Below are 18774 nucleotides of genomic sequence, written 5' to 3'. Positions count from 1 at the left end.
CAAAGGTTTAAGAATCTGAAGTGCCTTCCAAAATCTGAGAGGGATGAGGAGTGGAGCATGCTTTCAGAAGTCTTAAAAGAGCAACACTCATATATGGAAGCTATAGAACCCGAAGCACCAAAACAGAAAATCAACCTTCTGCTGGTGGCATCTGACTCAGTTTATGAAAATGAACATGCATCAGTCTGCACTGCTTTGGATTTTTTGTCAAACAGCACCTGTTATCAGCATGGATGCATGTCCCCTGGAACGGTGGTTGAAGCATGAAGGGACATATGAATCTTTAGCGCATCTAGCAGGTAAATATCTTGCAATGTTGACTACAATAGTGCCATGCGAATGCCTGTTCTCACTTTCAGGTGACATAATAAACAAGAAGTGGGCAGCGTTATCTCCTGCAAACGTAAGCAAACTTGTCTTCATGATTGGCTGAACAAAAAGTAGGACTGAGTGGACTTGCAGGCTCTAAAATTTTAGATTGTTTATTTTTGAATACTGTATATAATTCTACATTTGTAAGTTCAATTTTCATGATAAAGAGATTTCATTATAGTACTTGTATTAGGTGAATTAAAAAATACTATTTCTTATGTTTTTTAACTGTGCAAACACTTGTTATCAAATATAAAGTGAGCAATATACACTTTGTATTCTGTGTTGCAATTGAAATCAATATATTTGAAAATGTAGAAAACATCCAAAATATTTAAATAAATGGCATTCTATTATTGTTTAACAGTTCAATTGTGAATATTTTTAATTGCACAATTAATCATGATTAATTTTTTTAATCGCTGGAGAGCCCTAGTCTTTATGCATCTCCAGTGGGATTTCAATTATCCCAATGCACATTCAACCACAGTTCTACACCTGCTGTGAGTATAATTAAACCTTCATTTCTCAGGACCTCTGAGATCAGAATATGGTTTTATAAGTCAAGGCAAAAGGGGATACACTGGGTTCCCCCGTCAGGACAATAACTCTGTTTATGCTTATATCATGTGGTGGGAATAATGTCCCAGCTTCTCAGATAACCTAGCATCATGAACCTTTCCAATGCAGCTGACAATAATGTTTATAAATTGGCCTCTGTTGCTCACAAGCCCTAGATTCTGAAACCTAGGATCAGCTGAATCAATTCCTACTAACCCTGGGCTTACACTGCAGTGTAGACTTGCCTAAGAGCTATATAGCTGTGCAATACAGTACTAGAATTTAAGGCCAGAAGGGATCACCAAATTGTTTAGTCTGACTTGCTGTATGTCACAGTCCATCAACATTACCCTGCACCCCACAATAAATCTTCTGGTGGTTGGCCCCAGGAGCTTACTGAACCTACACTTCACCACAAATGGTGATGAGATCCAGGATCTCAGCACAGCTCCAAAGGGCTGCTCAAGGCATTTTGTAACTGCTTGACCTGAGAGAAGTGAAGAGCACACAGGCAACCAGACAGCTCAGTAACAGATGCCTGCAAAGCAGTGTGGGACAGTGCAATCATATTTTTTTCACATTAACAATACATCTCACTAACTCAATTTGCATTAAACACAATACACTTTGAAAAAGGACTCCAGAGTTCACAGTAAATGTGGAGTTGCTGCATTTTCATGATTCACATCATGTGTATGCAGGCATTTCCACACTCAACTAACTCAAGTTACTGTGGATTAAACATATAAGGTGTAGATAGGGCCCCAGTAACCCAGGGTGAACTTAAAGTGGGAAGAAAATTACAGACTGCATATACACACTGTCACATTATCAAGCATTTTAAACTTCTTTAATCTCAAACAATGAATTTCCAATTTACCAAAGCACACATTCCTCCCTAAGTATTAGGTATGTGCCAAATCTGAACTTTAGCAAGAAAATTATTCAAGAACAAAGAAACTGTACACCCAGCATCTGAAAAATATCATTAAGTGGAACAACTTTTGAGAAAGTTAACAACTTCTCCACTTTCTTTACATACAAGCTTGAGAAATGTCAGCCCAAAGGGTCATTTTCAGGGACGTTGTAAGTGGCAGAAAATAGGGGCTCAGAGTGAAAGTGTATCCTCAGCCATCACTACATTGTTGCTACTGCAAAGCAATAATTATGCCTTGACTGAATCTGAAATTACAGTATTAAGCCATTTTACTCCAACATAAACAATATGAAATTGTGTTTTCATGTAAATTAATTTCAGTTGTGCATTTGTAAACAAAAGCACAGTAATTCCTAAAGTGCTATGTCTCCTAATAGAAAGCATGAGTAACAGTGGTTAAGTGCTATGTCACTCATAGCAAACATGACCAGCAATTCTCAAAGCAAATTTAACGTAAACAACTATTGTTCAATGCACATTAATGAGATGTTGAGATTGACTAAACAACGTAATTTCTCAATAATGTTAAAGCATCCTAATAGTGAGTAAAGTATGTACTAAGTACAATATAACATGCAATAATTAATTTCTCAAATGTGTAGTACAGTAGGGAGGAAATAAAAAGTATATTTCACATGGGTGCTGCTGTTAATTCAATGGCATAAAATTCTCATTCACTCAGTTGAATGTTCTACCATATATAATTCTATTTATTGTATTAATCTAAATGCTCTGAAAGCCAGGTGCTGGTGCTTGCAACTGTAATATATTTTCATAGAATCATAGCAATGTTGGGCTGGGAGGGATTTTGAGAAGCCATCCAGCCTAGCCCCCTGCACTCAGTCAAGACCAAGCAAACCTCAACCATCCGTGACAGGTATTTGTTCAACCTATTCTTAAAAACCTCCAATGATGGGGAATGGACAAGCACTGGAATTGACTTCCAAATGAGGTTAACTATCCTTGTAGTTTGAAAGTATTTTCCTAATATCTAACCTACATCTTGCTTGCTGGAGATTAAGGTTATTACTTCTTGTCCAACCTTCAGTAGACATGGAGAACACAAAGAGGCTTATATGTCCCTTCCTCTTTTTAGAATACCCACTTAGGGTCATCCATAATGTGAAGTCAGATTTATAAAGTGTACGGGGGAAACAGAAACACCACTATGTCTGTAGTTTGGAGCCTAAGAATGTGGGAACTTTCAGGCAGGAGAAAAAAAATGGAGGTCCTTTAGACCATTCTGTTGCATCATGTGAAAACTGATTGATTATCCCAAACCCTTGTCAGCTGTCAGTCTACCATTAAGTAAATCCAATAATCACTCCAAATCATGAAAGAATGTTATAGATATTAATCAATTATTTTCACTAGTCCATGAAGACAGAAGAGAGAATCTGCTATGGGAATGAATTAAATATTTTTTAAATATTTAACAATTCATTAAACGATAAGTATTGTGTAAAATTTTATAACTATAATAAAAGTGTGTAAAAGGAGCAAGCTCAAAAAGTGAGCTTGTGGAGTGGACATTACTGGAGGCATTCCAGACTTAACTACACATGGTGCTGGGGAGTAAAGTAGAACCCTTCTAACCAAAATAATTCTACAGTTATTACATATAAATGGTCACTGGCTTTGATAATGGCTACTCCAGGGGGCTGTAGGCAGAGTGTTCATATTTAAAACATTTATTATAGTATAAAACATTCTGCCAGTTACTGAAATTCCCTGGTTTTGGACCTGGTAATCTCTCTCAACCTGGTAGAAAGGTTTTAAGTGCCCTCAATGTCACTATAATATGTAATTGTTAAGGTTTTCTTGTCTGTGCATTGTATTATTTTCTAGGAGTCCAGGAGTGGCGCCAGGGTTTTTGGCGCCCTAGGCGGGGGTCCTTCCGTGCCCCCGGTCATTAGCGGCAATTCTGCAGTGGGGGGGTCCTTCCGCGCTCCTGGTCTTTGGGCAACTTCAGCGGCGGGTCCCAGAGCAAGTGAAGGACCCGCTGTGGAATTGCCGCCGAAGACCCGGAGCACGGAAGGACCCCCCGCCGCCAAATTGCCACCCCCCCAAATCCTGGTGCTTCCATTTAGGTGACCTAGGAGGTCACCTACAGCACCAGCCCTGTAGGAGTCCACTGGAGGCAGGTACTATTTTATGTTCAGTTCAGATGCGGCATGTTAGAGACTAGACACATGGTGTTCTGTTCTGGAGGCTTTACATTTGTTCTCTTGTTTTGTTGTTTTCTCTTAATTAAAATATGAGAGATTCAATATGAAAACATATTGTTGCTCGTATTAGGTGAAAAACATAACAGATGTATGTTCTGATAAAACACATATGACTTTAAAGAAATACAGGTCAGCAAATCTATACTGTCACCCAAGCAGGAAGTTTGCAATTCTCAGAAAGGGGAGTACAGAAGGTTTTTGTACACCAGCAAAAATTGTCAAAATTGAATGTCCAAAATTAGAAGTCTAAATCCCTATTAGGTACAGTACCTATAAAAGTAATCTGATTTTTCAGAGTTGCAGAGCTTCTGAAGTTGTTATTAACTTCAATAGCAGTGGTGGGTGCTACTTGGATGCTCAGGGGGATGAAGAGTAGACTGAAAAAGAATTTGGTTTGTTTAGCAAAGTGAAGGCTGAAAGAGGATAGGATTGGTCTCTAAAAACATCCAGGGGGGAGGAGAGCTTTTATGTAATGCTAAAGGACAAAGTTGTCACAAGAACTAGTGGGTATGAATTGACCATGACTAAAATTAGGCTGGAAATTAGAAGAAAGTGTCTAACCATCAGAATAGTGAGGTTATGCAACAGCCGTCCACTCGGAATGCTAGGGACAAAAAATCTAAATATTTTAAGATCGCACCTCATAAATTTATGATTGGGATTATATGATAGATTTGCCTGCAATAGCAGGGCACTGGGCTTGACCACCAAGGAGGTCCCTTCCATTCCTATGTTCTTGTATATAAAACATTTGTAACTCCATACTATATTACTGACCGTACTATCATCAGTCAGAACCAGGAGTTATTATGGAATCTTTTATATTATTCCTGATGATTTTGTTGCTTTTCAAACTGTTAAACAATTGAGCATTTTATTCTTTGACCATATGTTTGGATCAGCTCCTCCTTAAACTCCTTCTGTTGCATCTTCTTTACATCTTCATAATGTGTCTAAATAACACCTGTGAAATTACATGTATTTTCTTTGTAGGATACCATAGTTACTTCACAATCCCTACATATAATTTAGTCAATGTTATTATACCTTGCATTTTGAAGACCAAACAAAAATGATTTACTAAGAGTAAAAATCACTTTTTAAGAAAACAAAATAGAAACCTTGATATAAATGAATGATTTGATTACTGTGGGAAGAAGTGGAACATAAGTTTTGAAAAAAAGTTTTTTCCCCCCCCCAGTAATAGTCAGACTATGCCCCTTAATGAATCTATTTGATATCTCTACAGAGCCCTTTTGGAATCTGCATAATACACCACCATCCAATGCACTCTAAACTGAAGAACACCAGGTTCCTTAGGTATCTGCATTTCCCAGGGTAAACAATTTCACCATTTGACATATTTGCTTATTGAGCAAAGAATACCAAAGAACACAGGGCATGCTCATTAGATTGCAGCATTTGAAAAATATAGTTTGCATATAAAGATACAGATGTAAGGATCAAGGTGCTAGTATAGTTGTGACTATGTGTATCATAAGCCTAACTCCCAAATCTGGACCTTAGCATCCAGAAATCTGGGTGCCTAGCATGAACCCTTCTAAGCTTAATTACCAGCTTAGCTTTGATCTCGCTGCCACCATCGAAAAATTGCAGGGTTTTGGCCCCCTCTGGTCTCCCCAAAACCTTCCCTGGAGGGACCCCAAGACTCAGAAGCCCTGAGTCTTACCCCAAAGGGAAATAACCCACTTCCCTTCGTCCTCTCTCTCCCACCCAGACTTTCCTCTCTGGGCTAACCTGAGAGTACTGATGCAATCTCTTTACATCACAATACCAAGAAGCATGTCTTCTCTATTCCACAAAGGGACAAACCCCAAATACAAGGAAACAGAAATGATTCTCTCTCTTCCTCCTCCCACCCAATTCCCTGGTGCTGCAGAGCTTACCCTCCGTAGATCTAACACAAAGAGAATTCCCTCCCCTTCGTTCCTTAGCCTACCCAGAGAGAAAAAAACTCAAACAAGTCTTAAAAAGAAAACTTTACATAAAAAGAAAGAAAAAAGACATAAGAATGTAATCTCTGCATCAAGTGTCAATACAGGGCTATTGCTTATAAGAAAATTATGAATAAACAGTCTGATTCAAAAAGATATCCAATTTGAAACATTCCAGCAAGCTCCACACATGTAAATACAACCAAAACAACATAAAAGCCTATATTGTTTTTCTACCTGTACTTACAATTTGGAAACAGAAGATGAGAAGATAGAAAGAACCTTCTCATAGCTGAGAGACAGACAAAAGACTCAGACCCCAAAAAATTCCAAAACTCAGACTTTGAAAAATCCGGTTTCCTGATTGGTCCTATGGTCAGGTGTTTGGTTCCCTTTGTTAACCCTTTACAGGTGAAAGAAACATTAACCCGTAGCTATCTATTTATGACAATGTGTAATAACCTTCTCTCCCTCTTTCCCCAGGTCTTTGAGAGAGTTTGAATCTATGATGTTAACATTAATGCACATTCCTCTACCACTAAAGGTAAAAACGGAGTAACTCCATTAGCTGGCAGCAGTAGTAGCCTATGTCTGTATATACACAATGTGGTCTAGCTACCATATGAAGATATACACCATACAAACAAGCTGAATGTGCACATGAAGCTGAAGCAATGTTAGTGTATCAGGGACTAGGGAAGCTGTTCTCAAACTATGGGGCAGGCTTCCCAAGGGAGTCACTGGAATGTGTCAAGGGAGATGTGAGTGATAGGATCTTTTTTCAAAGAGCTCTGGCTATCAGTCCCGGGTGACTGGGGCATGTGCAGAGGGCAGAAGGCGGGGATAAAGGGGACAGCCGGAGCCCCACCACCCAGGCTCGGGCTCTCCTTTCTCTCCCCACCAATCCCTCACCTGGAGGTGGCGGGGCTCTGGTTGTCAGCCCTGGGGTGGCAGCAGCAGTGCAGAAGTAGGTGTGGCAATGGGTACAAAGTCTGCTGTGAGAAGTGGTATTGACAAATATCACTTTTCATATTAAAAATAATGAGGAGTCCTTGTGGCACCTTAGAGACTAACAAATTTATTTAGGGGTAGATGTGTGGACTCACCCCTGCAGCACTTCCTGCTGGTGACTTCTGGGAATTAGCTTGAGTCCAGCTCCAGAGTGCCCTCTGCAGGCTGGTGATCCATCTGTCCTCTGGCCCCCGTGTCCCTCCCTGAACCCAGTGCCACTTTACATGGGGTGCTGCCCCCTGGCAGTAACCCCTTTCTCTCAGTCTTAGGGTCTCCCCTCCCCAGGGAACCCCCACCCACTATTCCCACCTCACCTCAGTATATGGCTACTGCCAGTCATTGTCTATCCCCCACACCCTGGGGCAGACTGCACTATCAGCCTACTCATCTCTGGCAAGGTTAGGTTTGGACCTGCTGCCTTGGCCTACCCTGGGCTGTCCCCTGCAACCCCCAGTACCTGTTGACCCAATGCTAGGCCGCAGCCTGGGGCTTTCCAGGCTGGGTCTCCCCAGCTCCTCAGCCTTTCCCCAGCCCTACTCCACTCAGGTACTTTGTGTCTAGCTCCTTGCAGCCAAGCCCTTCTCCATCTATAGGCAGAGGAAGACTTCTGTCTGCCCCTGGCTTCTCTGCCATTATAGGGCAGCTGAGTCTGTTTGGGGCATGGCCCCAGCTGCAGCCACTTCCCCCAATCAGCCCAGCCTAAAAGCTGCTTTCTCCAGCCACAGCCCCCCTCCCAGGGCTGTTTTTAACACTTTAGGGCAGGAGCCGGGGACCACCCTGCTACATTGGGCATAAACTTTCATGGGCTATAACCCACTTCATCAGATGCATGGAGTGAAAAATACAGTAGGCAGGTATAAATATACAGCACATGAAAAGATGGGAGTTGTCTTACCAAATGAGGGGTCAGTGCTAAGAAGGCCAATTCAGTCAGGGTGGATGTGGCCCATTCCCAACTGTTGACAAAAAGGAGTGAATATCAACAGAGGGAAAATTACTTTTTGTAGTGCTAATGTGGCCAATTCATATTTCATATTCATATGTTTCATATTGCATCCCTTACTTCTGTGCTGTTGCACCCTTACTTCTAAATCTGCTGAGAAACCTGATACTGAAGAATATCACTTTTCACATTGCCACCCTTACTTCTGTGCTGCTGCTGGCACATGCTGCCTTCAAAGCTAAGTGCTTAGCCAGCAGCCACTGCTCTCTATTCCGCCTTCAGAACTGGATGGTGGTACATGTACTTGTGATGAGGGGTCGTGTAAATGACTACAGACACAAAGAAATCAGTCAAATAACTTTGAGAACTACTGGACTAGGGTGAATGCCTGTTTCAAACCTCAGAGCATGTCTGTTGTGAAGCTGATATTTTCCAGAAGTATGAGGAAGCTCAGAGTTCTCCTGTAATTAGGAAAGTTCTGAACCATCTCTCCACCAAATCTGAATCTTGTGTGATTATTAATGATTAAAAAAGACATCTTCAAATTCCTCTGAAATACATTTATGTAGCAATATTTTTTCAGAGATACAGTGGAAAATTATACAATTTTCCTAAAAAATAATGACAGTCCTTCTTAACAGGGTTAGTTGATTTGTAGGCACTTAGTTTTAACTGGAGAGGCAATACAGTTCTTGCATCCTGGCCCAGATCTACAAATTTAAATGTTCAATGCTCAGCGTCACAGTGCCTAATCTGTAGTCACCTAGAAAATCACAGACACAACACTGTGATGCACAGGCCTGACTCAGGGCCTAGGCTTCCTACATGATGAAAGAAAATGGAAATGGTCCTTAGGAGTTAGGTAGCTGTCTCTGCTACTGATTCATGAACCCTTGTCCTGGAATCAGGAGTCTTACATGCCTACAGTGTTTCTTGTGAGAATGAGCGAGGCAAGCCCCTTGTTCCACACAAAATGGCTGAAGAGGAGGAGGTAGTGCCACCTTGTAACTTTTAGTCCAATGGTTAAAGCACTCATTTGGGATGGTGGAAAGCCAGGTTCAATCTCCCCCTGTCTGACAAAGGGATTTGAACAGGCATCCCTCACAACTATGGAAAGGGTTCTAACCTCTGACCTATAGGAATTCCTTTAGTCTCCTGTTGAAGCTGTTCCAATTTGGATCAATAATGAAAGAGTGACTGGAGTAGGGGGATTGAACCCTGGGTCTCCTACCTCGGTGCCCTAGCCACTGAATTACAGAGTTATTGTCACTATCTCTGTCTGGCCCTATTACTGCTCCACTGTGTCCCTGCCAGCAGGTATATGGGATCTTGGGGAGCAATTACCACACAGGTGGGGTGCAAAATAAACTTTATTAAGAAAATGCAAAAAACAGGGAAAATTCAATAGTGAAAGGGGTTTGTTAAGGATAGACAATTGGCGAGGGGTTTCTTTTAGCAAATAGATAAGGGGGTTTCAATAGTGGGGTACATACAGTTGGTAACCAATTACAACTGAAGATAAATGTAACAGGTAGCTAACAATTTTTATGTAAAGGTGTGTCACAGCAGCATATAGCCAACCTAACAGTTATGGGAAAAAATATGGTAAAATAACCAACATAGGTAAAATGTGTCACAATGGTATAATGGTAAAATGTGAGGTGTGTTAGAGAGAAAAATGGTAACCAATGGGGTTTTTGCTAGACTCGTAATACAATCGAGTGTTTGGGGGAAATAGCGAGCGGGGTGAACATGTGGAGGAATGGGATTAAAAAACGAGAGAGAAGGAAAGGCAGGGGTAGGAATGAAGATTGAGGGATGGGGGAAGAGGAGCAGGTGAGCCAGAGAGCAGTGGGAGATTCAAACTTAGGAGACAGGAGGGGAGCAGGCTGCAAGGTTTAACAGCAGAGAGACTGAGGGTATGGGATGACTGTGGAGAGCTTCGGGGGGAGGCAGCAGGAGACAGACTTAACCACAACTAAATACAGAACAACAGCAAATCTTTAATCTATTGATCTAACTTAACCAAGACTACACAAATTAGCCAAGTAACAGAACACAATGCAACAGTTTTTAAACCTAACGTACAGAGCCACATATACAAACAATTCTCTAAACCTAATTAAACCAAGCTATGCAAAATGAAATTACAACATTAATCCTAGACTAAAGAACCTAATTCTAAATAGGTGCACCTTAGCAAGCAGTGGGGAGGGGCAAGCTGGCAGTCCAGGAAGGCACAGCTTCAGTAGCAGCAAGGCTGAATTTTTAGCAGCAAAGTGCTGTGTGGAGTTTAAGAGGAGGTTTTAACGGCACAGACCAAAGCGTTAGCTTAAGTCTGAGGTGCTGGGGAAACAGAGCCAGCAGCTAAAATAATAAATGGAAAAGTATATGAGCGTTTCATCCAGAGGGATTCTTCCAAGCCCCAAGGAAAGCAGCAGAAGGTAAAAGCAGCAAGATCAAATCAGAAGGCTAGGTAACGGTCCAATATCAGGGAAGATCTCTGTAAGGCAGCAAATTCGTTCTTCGTGTTGTGGGGGATTCAAAAATGGGGGTGCTCAAAAATAAAACGATGAGCGGAGAAAGTACCCCCCAGAACCCTGGTCTGATCAGACCAGGGCAGCAATGCAGGAAACTTTCTGCAGGTCTGAGCAGAAAATTCTGGTTTTAAGGGCAAACTTAGGCAGTCTCCCACCGTACTTCTGATTGGCTCAGAGCAGGGAAAGAGGGGGGGAAAAAAAAACAGGTGAGCACAAGGACATTCTAGGCAGAGTCCTGTGCAATAGGTGATCAAAAGCACATGAGGCTATGACTCATGCCCAGGACTTTAAAACACAATAGGTCTTGCAGCTGGACATTGTTCTACCCGTACACCGAGCTGCAGGTTTAACAGGTGATAACAGGACTAACCCTTGAACAGGGCAGTGGTCCCACTTAGCAAAGGTGGCCAATCCCTTTGAGAAGGGGCAATGGCTCTTGGTAAACAACTTTAAGGGCCTCCCTTTGAAAGCGGCAGTGGCCCTGCCTAACAACTTAACAGCCAGGGAGGGGAGGCCACAGGAGAACAAAAACAAAATGGAGTATGGGGACAGCTGTAAGAAACAAAATGGAATAGGGGGATAGCTGTAACAGACACACTGTAGATAAATACTGAAATAGTCACTGGGCTAGAGAGAGAGAGAGAGAGTGTTATAAGGTAGGCACCAGCAAAACCACTTTTTCCTCCTCCTCCAGCCAGTTTTTGAATGGAACCCGATATGGTAGGCAGCCACTGAGCACACCTACCGCATTGCGCCCTGCACATTACTTAGGTGGATGGATTGCCCAGTTCATGAATCACTCTGGAGCTTAGGTGGGAGATAGGTGTCCAGATGCCTAGAAAAAAGTGGCAATGCACATGCACACAGGCAGAAACTTGGGCACTGAAGGAAATTTTACTCTGAAAATGTAGGCACCAAGTGAGAATAGGAACCTACAGAATTTGGTGGGAGTTTTGTAGAGTGCAGTGGAGAATAAAACTCGAGTTTAGGAGCCTTTGTGGACTCTACCTCTTGCACCTACTGCAGTTTTGATTCTGGCATCTTATCCCCACCTTTGAAGGCTACTTTTAGTTCATGAGACTGATTTCCTCACCTGGCACATCAGAGCAGAGAGTTTAGCAATGGGCTTTCCCTAAATGTGCTGTATATGTAAATGATTCTATCTCCCTCTGTTTTCCATTTCATTGCGGGCCAGCTCTGCGAGAACTATACTTGTTCTATGCATGCCACAAGGCAAGTGGTCAGACACTCAGCACTCCTTGCTGCAAAATAGGTAGCTCTCATCCTTATCAATTTGCTACTAGTCACTTATCTTCATAACTATTATTGGGTTTTATTTGCAACAAATTACTATATTGATACAGCTATTATCTTTAGGTAGAAACTAAAGCTTATTTATTAGTTTATCTTATGAATTTTTCCTTTCGTCCACTAAAAACTTACTGATCAGCCTACTCCCCTCATTGCCAAATGTCCATGCAATCCAAACTCTGGTCGCGGTAGATAGTCTAACCCTGCTGAGCCAACGGAGTTACACCAAAGATGAATTTGGCACAAGTTCCTTTAAAAGTAAGATTATATACCATACTTAAGTGCATGACTTACAGTTTACTATCGTCACCAGTTATTAGGTTTGTATTCAAATATTCACAACAGTTACACTATTGCAAACTGTTTTTTTCTTATGATGAAAGAAGAAGTGTGTGTGGTATCTAATTTGGGAATAGGTAGTGCAGTATGAAAAGTAAATCTAATAGAGGTGACCTTCCTCCAAATATGTGGGAGTGGATGTTATCTGTTTTACTCTTCATGTTGCTGATATTTTTACATTAACATATATTCATGTCTGGTAATTTGCTGTTAATTTGTTTTGATTTGGATTTTTCATCTGTATGAGTCACAGCCTGATGGAACTGGCTGAGACTTCATTTTAATGGGGAAAAATGAAATGCCCAGAAGGAATGATGGAAACTGTTGAATATGGCAAAAGCAGTATCTTATTTAGTTATAAATGGAGAAAGCAGTAAGAGAGCAGATATTGCAAGTAGACAGAAGCTCTGACTTAAGAAAATGGAACAATGTGAATTAAACAGCATTTGTTTCAGATATTTATTAACTGAATAAACAGTTAACAGAATTTATTAACTGAATCAGAGAGTAATATTTATCAGAAAAAATGTCATTTGTACCCAAAAAGTTTAATTAAGGATAGCGAGGGAAGCTTTGTAGTATTAAAAGTATTGTTATATAACACACCAATCACAATACATGCAATAATACAAACTGAAATGTAATAATGTATATGCCACTGTTTTGTACCAAAATCCATGACTTGTAAGCTAAAATAACAAAAGTGAAATTGGAACTACAGCAAAAAATCCATACAAAAAAGACAGAAGCCTAACAATAAACAGATATGAGTGATAGAATATCTCAGGACCCTGAAGTAATGTAATGATGGTCCTACCATTTTTGCAGACTGCCAGAAAGCCACACAGTGTGTGATAACTTGCTCTAAAGTAGATGGCATAGTGGGAAGAATGATCACTGAAAATTACATGGCCGTGTTCAATATATTAAAAGTTACTTTTTTAAAAGATCTAAAGATCTTAAGAGATCTAAAAGGGTCTAATGGAGGGTAAAGCAGAGTTCCATTGTGCACAGCATGTTATTAGCAGCAAAGAGTCCTGTGGCACCTTATAGACTAACAGATGTATTGGAGCATGAGCTTTCGTGGATGAATACCCACTTCATCGGATGCATGCTCCAACACGTCTGTTAGTCTATAAGGTGCCACAGGACTCTTTGCTGCTTTTACAGATCCAGACTAACACGGCTACCCCTCTGATACTTGACAGCATGTTATTAGCAAGTCAGTTTGGTCACACATGTGTAATGGCATTAATCCCCAGTGTGAATTACATACACTTAAACAACAGTCCATTTTAATAAGCAGCGTTTTAGCATTAACACAAAGCAGTACAATTTAATGTCTAATTTACTATTTCATTATTTCAGGTTTACATCACTTTAACTCCAATGGAGTGACACTGGAGTAACAAAGGTGTGAATCATGTTCTAAAGATGTTAATGGATGTGTCTCTTTCTCTCTAAGAGTCACAACTGTTATTTACAAGGGTATTGAACAGTGCTTTAAATTTGTAAAAGCACAAAGTGTTAATTAGTAATACAGTAAAATCCGTACTAGAGAGGACTTGTATTAGGGATTTATACGTAATCCACATGCTGCAATCAGACAGAATTACTATATAAGTGACAGACCAGCAGAGGTGGAAGTGGAACCCTGATCTTTCATCTTCAGAATCATACACCTCTACCACTTGAACTAAAATTAACTCTCCTAGCTACTGCTAATAGGTTTCCTATCCCCTCTGGGGAAAGAACTAGAGAGTAACGCTGCACATACATAGAGAGTACATTATAGTACCTCCTGCAGTAGGATGTTACCACAACAGATCAAATAGTTCCTCTCCACCTTCACTAAATGAATATTCTTTATTTATAGGCTTCTTCAGGTGATTCATCACTAGAGTATTTCAACACCTCACAATCATTGATGGATTGAGCCCTGCCACCCCTCTTAGATAGGGAAGAATTATCCTCATGTTGAGGATGGGGAATTGAAGCAACAAAGGTTAAGTCTCAGGTCCTCAAAGGTATTTAGATGCCTATCTCCCATTGAAATAAATGACGGGTCCTTAAGTACCTCTGAGGATATGGGCCTAAGCATAATGTCACTCATCAAGGCTGAGTCAGAACTGGGAAATAAATCCATATTTCCTAATTCCCACTTCAATGTCTTTAACCCCAAGAATATCCATCTGTTAAGCATCCAATTTTTACTCTTGGGCTGTTTGTACTATTCAATAATACAGATGCGCTTGAAAAAAAGCACTTGCTCTTCCTTCCCAAGTGCTCTTGCACACAGAGTGCCACCAAAATTTGCCCTTTCTTGCCTGTGTTTAATGACTATCTAGTGCTGCTAGGGGAGACAGTGAGACATTTTGGCCTACAGCACCATCTATATATGGATGGCAATCAGATCTATCTGTGTCTTTTGTTGAACATTTATATTGCAATATCTATTATTTCCCAAGTATCAGAGGGGTAGCCATGTTATTCGGTATCCACAAAAACATTAAGGAGTCTGGTCGCACCTTAAAGGTTAACAGATTTATTTGGGCATAAGCTTTCATGAGTAAAAAACCCAGTTCTTCAGATGCATGGAGAAGAAATGGGGTTTTTACCCATGAAAGCTTTTGCCCAAATAAATCCATTAGTCTTTAAGGTGCGACCAGATTTCTTGTTATTTCCCAGTTTCTGATAAGGGAAAGGAAGCAGTTTAGCTTCTGAACAACACATAAGATGTAGGAAAAAATTATGATGACTGGATGATGGCTGTGAGTCTGCCTTTTACCACTTCAAGTCTCTATTCACTTCTCACTGAGATCAGTGAGACCTAGAGTTGGCCCCCATTGTTTGTATTTTTCAGGTCAGTGTAAATTACAGCCTCCATGGAACAAGTACTGTGTCTTTTCTCTTTGCACTATAGTACTGAGCACATTCATGACTCTCAGGCGAGGATCGGCAACCTCTGGCATGCGGCTTGCCACGGTAAGCACCCTGGTGGGCCGGGCCGGTTTGTTTACCTGCCAAGTCTGCAGGTTCAGCCAATCATGGCTCCCACTGGCCACGGTTCACTGCTTCAGGCCAATCGGGGCTGTGGGAAGCAGCAGCCAGCACATCCCTCAGGCCGCGCCGCATTCAGCAGCCCCCATTGGCCTGTAGCGGTGAACCGCGGTCAGCAATCGGCTGAACCTGCGGATACGGCAGGTAAACAAAGCGGCCCGGCCCACCAGGATGCTTACCCTGGTGGGCCGTGTGCCAAAGGTTGCCATTCCATGCTCTCAGGTTTGCCCAAGTCAGCATAGGAAGTCTATTTAAACTTTATTGTTTATAGACATGTAGCCAATCACTGAGTCATTTAATCAATAGATCATAATTTTTGTCTTTAAAATTATTATACATCTATAATTTATATTTTCATTTGTTTTTAATGTGCATAAGGTGCATCCCCAGCAATGGACACCATTACAGATTGTTTGCAGTGTTGCAGCCGTGTTGGTCCCAAGGTAATGGAGAGACAAGATGAGTGAGATAATATCTTTTATTGGACTAACTTCTGTTGGTGAAAGAGACAAGCTTTCAAGCTACACACAGCTCTCCAGAGCAGGCCTGAAGAGCAGCTCTGGGTAGATAAAAGGTATTCTCGCCCACCTTGTTTCACCATTACAAATTGAACAGTCAACAAAAAGTGTATTCCAATTATTCCCTACTTTGCACCATGTTTTCAGCATCAGATAAACAGACTCAGGTAACATTGATTTATTCAGGAGAACTGAATTCTCTATTTCAAGAGCACAAAAAAGCAGCATAATCTTCTGTAGCTATAAGGTTAAAATATAAACAGATTTCCTCTTCATATCCCAGAAAGGATGCCACATGGAAGCTAAAGGAGCTTATTTACTGTGGCAATTATCTCATGTAGAAATAGGAAAACAAGTCAACCTTTTCCCAGCATTTATTCTTGAGCTCTGACCTCTATTAATCAATCCTTTTAAAAGAGACACAAGCAGCAAAATATACTTTATAGAGCCTTCTGTTCCCAAATAGTATTTAGGGTTGCTTTTTCTACCTGGATAGTAGCTTTGCTGAGGTGCTTCTGCTCAGTAATTCAGCACAATTAGGGCCAATTTCCTTGCCTTCAGGATCTGAGTAGCTGCAGCCTGCCATCACCCTTTGGTGACCATAAACTCATTATAATATTATGCCACATTGTAGTCTGAATTACAGTCCAATATCTATATGATTGATCGTGGAGAGCAAAGCTGTAGAAAATTTGTATGTTCTTATGCAAAAGAGTTGAGTAAAAAATAAAACATCATTCATAACATTTATACACACAAAAATCTTTCCATATAAAATTATGTATTTTTCTTAGCTTTTCCTAAATTCTTTGTGATGATTGGAGCTGTTCTCTAACAATGTCTTAAAACTCTATGTTGACCCACTTATTGGGACATTTACTGTAGGAATATGTTGGGCTAGTTAATAGGATGGGGGAGTATCAGTGGAAAAAAAAGCAGGAAGAGATACAGTTACTCAGGATAAGCCACCTCTCTGCAAACAATTGGGGATTGTTAATAAATGAACTGTTAGCATAAAAGGTTTTACTTCCTCCACAGCCAACCTACAAAACCAAGTGCTCTTCAGAAGGGACAAAGCTTGAAACTCACAAGAACAAAAGTACTCTGGCAGGATTAGAAGGTACTCCCTCACAAGAGGGAGAGGTAGTTGTTTGGAGGAACTAGAATGTGACATGCATTCATTGGTATATGTGAAGAAGTTAGACATGTCTAGGTTAACATCAGGGTACGGTAAGCCTTTAGGTAATATAGATGCGTGGACACTCTTTATTGTTTTAAAATCTTCTCTAAATATTTTCTTCCTACTGTTAAAATGAATACTTTGTTTTAAGAAGGTGTTTTGTCATGGAATACCACTGATCAGAGACTTCCAAAGGGAAGAACTTCATGTTGTTCAATCTCAATTAGACCAGTAGGGTAAGTCTAGTTGATACAGTGGCTCTGGTAGCCTCTCTAAGAGTGGGACAATTGTAGAATTCTACCATAGGATAGGCAGAGGCATGAAGCCTAACATGCCAGTGGGTGCACTCAGAGATCAGGAAAGGGTCAGAAGTGCAGCTAGCCCTGTAACCATGACATTATTACTTCAAACACTTTTAGTAATTTTTAAGAACACAATTACTTGCTATAACTCCAAAGAATGAAGCTAGGCCATCATTCTGGTGGAAAAGCAGTTGGTTGGTTCTATTTTAAGCAACAGCGTGTCAATAAGGAGTTCTGATCCCAGTGATACTAGAAACACTTTTGTCTTTGGCAAATCTCTCTTTGCCTGTTTCTAATTTCACCTTGCGAAAATTTTACACTGGTATAGTCCATTGACATTGCTTCTGATTTACACTGATCTAACAGAGAAGAAGCAGAGTCCTGTGTCTCATTTCCCTCTCTTTCTAAAATGATACTTCTGCCTACTTATTTACCTACTCTTAGGGGTATTGTGATAAGATACAGTACAGTTCTCTTCTCATCTAGATCACTGGGAGTTTTTCCATTGTCACTGATGGCATTAAGACAGTATCCATATAGTGTTTTAAACATGAACAGCATTATAGAAGTGCAAAGCATTATTGTAGTGAATGTGAAATACTGCTGTAGGAAAGAGGAACAGAAGCAGCAGCATCCTCCAGAACAAAAAAAAACTTTGTTTTTGAGGGATGGAAATGGAGTTTGATTAAAATAACTAATATAGCAACTACAATGTCTTTGCAATAGTAATGAGGATTCTTAGAATCAAATTTAATTTGTTTAATGATACTACAACACTTAGGCTAGGCTCTCAGCTCCTCAGCCATCACCTCTCTTGGGCAGAGACCCATGCCTCTGTCCCTCCTGATCAGGATATTTCCATACTGCACAGCTTCTTGCGTATACCGTGTCCTCTATAAAGAAGTCAGGCTGCTAAGCCAACCTCCTTTACTTTTCTTCTCAGAGACCGTACACCGGGTAATTGCCACAGTTAGGCTACTATACAGCTCTCTGTAAGCAAGCATGTTTATTCTTAAAAGTAAAAGCATTACAGAGAAAACAAAGTAATAAAAAAGCTACATGCATGTTAATACGCCTGCCCCTGACTCCAACGAGGGCTCTAGATAGCACACAGACCTTCAAATCCCACACAGGGATTTTCCTGTGATTACCAATTCATGACTGCTTTTGCTCAGAAAAAAAAAAACAGTAAGTCAGTTTTTTTTTTAAATAATTTATCTTTGACGCTTTGTCCTCTTGTAACAGATGGCAGCAGACAAAGGATGAAGCTTCAAAGGCTGAGTCTTTAGGTGGCAGTTTGCAATTCCTTCCTCCCAGGTACATCCTAGGAATTCCACTTCCCAAAAGATTATTTGTGCCTGCTACACTGTTCAACGGTCTTTTGAAGGTCACCGTACTTCTCAGGGATTGCATTAATCCTGTCTTCTGCATTAAGATGTTCCATGCGACCACCCAATAATACACAAACATTTGCATTTTTAAAACAATAACTCTTAATACTTAATGTCATTTAAGGA

The sequence above is a fragment of the Chelonoidis abingdonii genome, chromosome 3 (assembly GCF_003597395.2).
Source record: "Chelonoidis abingdonii isolate Lonesome George chromosome 3, CheloAbing_2.0, whole genome shotgun sequence".
NCBI lineage: Eukaryota > Metazoa > Chordata > Testudines > Testudinidae > Chelonoidis > Chelonoidis abingdonii.
Note: the sequence above shows the minus strand (reverse complement) of the source record.